The following is a 6,000-nucleotide window of genomic DNA, read 5'->3' as shown; positions in this document are numbered from 1 at the left end:
CGAACTTTTGTGCAAGGAGCAACTTTCCGTTCGGCTACAAACACCAACCAGCCAGAACATATTTATGCAAATTTTTCTCATTACGTTGTCGCCGCCTTCATTGTGCCTTCTTGTTATTGTTGTTGACTCTGGCAATGTCGATGTCGCTGTCGCTCTGCCGATGCTTCAGCTGTTGCTGTCTTGTTTAATTCAAAGTTATTTTCCAAGTGAATTTAATTAAATTAAATATTCAACACACGCCTGAGCGGAGAGCGGAGAGCGAGAGCTCCTTGGTCCTTGGTTTGGCACCTTTCGGCGCCTGATTTTATTTTATTTTAATTAATATTTGCCCCTTCAAATCTTGCAATTCTTACACGTTTCAAGCAATGCTCCAAGATGGCTGTAATTAAACATGAACTTAATGAGTAAAATATGGATTGAATGCTTCAGAAATTAGGAGAGGTTTATATTTATTTATTGAATAAGCAATGGGGTGCTTCTAAGATCACAAGTTTTATCCTTAAATACAATTTCCTTTACAATATTACCAAAATAAGACAAGTAAAGAAAGCTACAGTCGAGTGTACTCGACTGTGAGATACCCGCAGTCATCATCAATCATAACTACTATAGTGATTATTGTATATACTAAAATTCGCAACTCTAGCTTTAAAATTACGCTTGTTAGTCGATTTTTTGATTTGCGGCGGCGGAAGTAGGCGTGGCAAAAATTTGAAACAAACTTGATCTGCGTGCAAACATAACATAGCTCTATCTCTTATAGTCTCTGAGATCCAGTGTTTCATACGGACGGACGGACAGACACACAGACGGACATGGCTAGATCGTCTCGGCTGTTGACGCTGATCAAGAATATATATACTTTATAGGGTCGGAGATGCCTCGTTCTACCTGTTACATACATTTCCTGCCGGCACAAAGTTATAATACCCTTCTACCCTATGGGTATCGGGTATAATGATCTAAGATAAATGTATTTAATCATGCAAAAAATGTTTCGGAAATTAGAAAAGGGGTTTATGTTTATTTAATAAGCAATTGCGTTTCTAAATCATCAATTATTATCACCCACTCATTAATTACAAATTCAATTTCATATAACCAATTACAAGTAAAATATTCTAGGAAGAGTGTACATTATGAATAAAATATGGAATGAATGCTATTAGAATTTGTACGTTTTTATATTTATTTACTTAATAAGAAATTAAAATTAAATTCCTTATGACTTACCGATTACCACGAATTAAAATTTTAATTATAATACTTCCAATTAAAAATACAAATAACAAGTAGAAAGCTACAGTCGAGTGTACTCGACTGTGAGATACCCGCTACCCATTTTGAATAAAAGCAATATATTTTGCGGTATTCTTCTCAAAATATACCAAATATACTGCAAAATACTAAAAATATACCAAATGGTATATGTGGTATATCGATATAGTGCCGCATTCAAAATATACCATAGACGGCACAATGTACCAGATTGTCAGCCAAAGCAACTCAGACCCCTAGTAAGTAGGCGTTTTTGCCCATACAAAAGTATTTCTTTAATAACTTCCACAATTTTTCTGATCGCAACCAAATTTTCAGGGATCATAACTGCTATAGTTATTACCGTATATACGTAAATTCGTAACCCTAGCTTTAAAATTACGCTTTTATTCGATTTTTTGATTTGCAGGGGCGGAAGTGGGCGTGGCAAAAATTTGAAACAAACTTGATCTACGTGCAAACATAACAAATGGTGTCGAAAAAATTATAGCTCTATCTCTTATAGTCTCTGAGATCTAGGTGTTCATACGGACGGACGGACAGACACACAGACGGACATGGCTATATCGTCTCGGCTGTTGACGCTGATCAAGAATATATATACTTTATAGGGTCGGAGATGTTACATACATTTCCTGCCGTCAAAAGTTATAATACCCTTCTACCCTATGGGTAACGGGTATAAAAATGTAGTCTTTATTCTTTTAATCGTTATTGTTTAAATCTTAATTTTAATAGTTATGTTTATAGCATTATGTGATTAATTTTCTTCAATTTTTTGTTCCCTTCATATGTTTTTCTTTTTTCAAATGTGAAATTTCTTATAAATAGAGTCTATAAACATGGCTCAAAATCAAGAAAATTAAAAACCAAAAAATAATTTAAATTTTCCATTTAAATCAAGAAAATTAAGAACTAAAAACCAATTTAAATTTTTTACTTAAACAATTAAAATCACAAATTTTTCGGCCATTTTTGTTTACCTTTAAGGGCAACACTTTGCTCAGCAATGCGAAATAAGTTTCTTTTGTGAACTGTAAACTTGAGCGTCTTTGAGCTACGATTAGAACACCTAGCAGTGAGTGCAGTAGCAACAGCTGCCTCAAGATGCCAAGAAAGCAGCAAACCACGGAAACCACCAAATCAAAAGCGAAGTCTTTGCATGAGCTCAGCAATTATGTTGCACAAAGGAAAAATATGGTTTATTTGACACAGGGCATATCATAAAAATACAAATAATAAAACACAAGCAGCTGGCAGCGAAAGCGCGAGCGAGAGAGAGCAAGTGGTAGTGGGAAGTGAGAGAGGGAGAGAGAGAGAGAGGGAAAAGGATAAGCAAAAGGAGGTGCTGGGCAAGGTAAGAAGTCGGCCATTTTGTTTATGCGCCGCGCACAAAGGAAAGCAACAGCAGCAATAACAAACTCAACACGAGCAACAGCAACAGCAACAACAACAAAACAACATCAACAACAACAACATCAACAATAGCAACAACAATAAAAGCCGCAGCAAGTCAAGAGGCGCCGGAAAAGCCCCAAAGACCAAAGGAAATTTGCAGAAGGAAGGTGAGCTGCGTTTTTAGTGCGAAAATAATTGTGAAATCCGCAAAAGGTTCTTTTTTTTTATTTTTGTATTTTATTTTTACGCTCGCTACACAAAGGTAACAACAATGGTTGTGCAATCCTCGTGGCTCCTCTTGAGAGGCTTTGTGCGAGAAATTTGCCTCCTTGCCCAAGAGCAATCCGCCTCCTCCTCCTCTTGCTCTTTGATGGCAATGTGTGTGGTAAAAATTGCAATTTAATTGCAGTTAAATTGCTGGCGATTTGCCAAAAAAGCAAAACACATTTTCCCAACAAAATAAAAATATAAATAAATACATAAATACGAAAAATTGGAAAAGGGAAAAACTAAACGATGCACACAGAACTCTCGAATTGATTTGAAGTGTTTCGCAGGCCATGCGCTCAAGTGGAAGAAAAGGTTCAGCAAATGTATCTAAAGAATACGCACAGAGTGTATCTGTGTGTGTGTATCTGTATCTACAACTATATAGCTGTGCATCTGTCCTTAGTTGTGGGAAGATTGTGTGCTGGCAGGTTGCACTCGAGAGAAACTTGTATGTCGATATCTCATTATTTGTTTGCCATTTGTGAGGGCAACGCATGAGAATGTCCTTGGGGCACTTATTTCTAGACGAATAAACGTAAATAAATAAACATAAATGCATATCAAAATCAGAATGTTAGACGAGACACAATCGAGATGCGCTCAAGTGCTTCCCCGTTTTATTGTTGTCAATCAAATTGTGGATAAGTATCTTGTATATATCTTTTTCTATTTTTGCTTAGGCTAATTGCAGCTACAGCTTTAATCTTTCTTAACCCCATAAGGAGAAACCTTTTTGGGCAGATGCGCTGCCGCATCACCTTGGCTATTTAATTTGGTTATTGTATTCATTGCGACACAAAAGCCAAGTCGCCTGCTGTGCTGCATGTTTTTTGATTTTTTGTTGGTCTGCTTGGGCTGGTTGGGCTGGTGTCCTGCCAACTGCCAGAGCGAGAGTAAAACAATGCCACCGCGCCAAAGCCAAAGCAAGCAAAGTGGGTTTTGGCAGCCTAAGCTGCGCCAGTGTGTTTTAGTCGAGTTTATGAATAAAATTACACGGGATTTGCGTGGAGGTCACGAGAAAAGAGAGAGAGGCGGAGGAGGAGGGTGGGGTCATACACATATCAACGCCAACGAAGGATGAAGGATAATAAGCGTATCCACTTAATGGTTGCCAGGAGAGAGTGCCAAACACGCGGTCGCTCGGTCAAATGCAAAGCGAACAATGCTCGCCACGCCAATTGTGAATGTGGGTTTTGAGTGTGTGCGAGTGTGTGCGAGTGTGGTCGGGGTGGTGTGCGCCAAAAATCCTTTGGCTGTAATCAAGCGTAAAATAGTACAATGAATATATCTACAATAAATTTATAACAATGGCCACCAAGCAGCAGCAGCAACAGCAACAGCAGCAGCATCGGCATCGGCATGGGAAACTTCCCGATTGTCAGTTGGCAAACAAAAGGATTTTGCAGCGCACGCAGGTTAATGAGTTCTCCAGCGGATAACAGAGCTCCACACACACACACACAAAACTGTAAATGTGAGCAAGAGAGAGCGAGAGAGTGAGTGAAAGAGAGCGGGAATACGTGTGTGTGCAACTTGCCAATTGTCGTTGCCAATGCCAAGCGGGCAACAGAAGGAAGGTAGCAAAGTAGTTGAGAGTTTGGGTTGGCCACACATTGCTTACATGCAAAACAGATAAAAGTAACAAGAAGCAGACAGGATACAGGAGCAACAACGGGAATTCGCAAATATGTGAGTGAACTGCCAGGCAGCGAGGGCAGCTCAATAAAGTTCTATAAGGTCAAACTTAATAAATACTCGTAGAAACATCACAATAATAATATTGAACATTATAAATTTAAAAGCTTTTGTATCTGTTCATATAAAAAAAAAGTCAATATTTTAGAACCCTTTATAGGCAAAAATATAATAATGTTAAAAGAAAATGACAAATAATGTAAAAAAAATCAGAGATCAATCTAGTTTGGCGTTTTCTACATAAACAGATGATGAAATAATGAAATTAAATAATAAAAATAATGTCAACAATGTAAAGAAAAAATATTATGCATATTTAAGCAGATGATGAAATGATGAAATGAAAAAATGAAATTAATTTCAGCAATGTGAGGAATAAAAATTATAGATATTTATTGAAAGAAAGTCTTTGCATAAAACCTAGTAGTATGAATATCAAAAGTTATATTATATACGTATGTTCCAGGAACTGTTTTGATTTTCCTTACATAAAATATTTTTGTAGGTGACAACATATTTCGATCTGTGGAAATTATATATTATATTTTAGTAAAGTAAGACTAAATATTGTAGCGCATTTTTAATTCAAAACTTTAATCATGAACTAAGCAAATACTATATGCAATATACAATTTTAAATGTTATATTTTCTAAATTATTTAATTTGCTAAGTTTGCAAATATCAAATATATTTTATGTAAAATGAAGATATCTACAACAATCAATGGAATAATTAAATAAATACTCAACATCAAGTCCAAAAGTGTAAAAAACCACATATTTTTTAAAAATATTTATCTCATGTTTCATTCACATGAATAACTTCCAAACAAGTTATTTGCATGGTTAAGATCAAGCATACAGTTTCTTTAGTGGCACTGCAAAATAAATAAATTACTTAGCTGTTTGTCAATAAGTACTATAATTATATGCCCAATGGCACTTGCAAACTTGCGAATCAACCCAGGCGATGCGAAAATGTCAATAAGTTGCAGACAGATTTTAGATATCTTTCTCTCTCTCTCCTCTCTCGGTGTCTCTTTCTCTGTTCGAGAGCCACACCCAAAGCAACAAACGTTTATCTAAGTTGTGTCTTGTGTCTCCCTTTCTCGCTGTCTTTCTCTATCTCTCTCAGCAGGCTGTCTCACTCTGTCTTGCGCGCTCAATTTGTGCACTTGACATTGCGCATACGCCGTGTGTGACCGACCAGCAGCAATTGTTGCCTTTGTTCGCACAAATCTCGATAACAGCGAATTGCAAAATAAATAAATGAATAACGAATTAATTGCAACTAACAATACAAATCGATGAAGCGCATTTCTCAAGACTTTGCCTTTGGCTGATGATGGCTTTCATAAC

The sequence above is a fragment of the Drosophila sulfurigaster genome, chromosome 2R (genome assembly GCF_023558435.1).
Source record: "Drosophila sulfurigaster albostrigata strain 15112-1811.04 chromosome 2R, ASM2355843v2, whole genome shotgun sequence".
NCBI lineage: Eukaryota > Metazoa > Arthropoda > Insecta > Diptera > Drosophilidae > Drosophila > Drosophila sulfurigaster.
The sequence above is the reverse complement of the archived record's forward strand: the minus strand, read 5'-3'. Positions refer to the sequence as shown.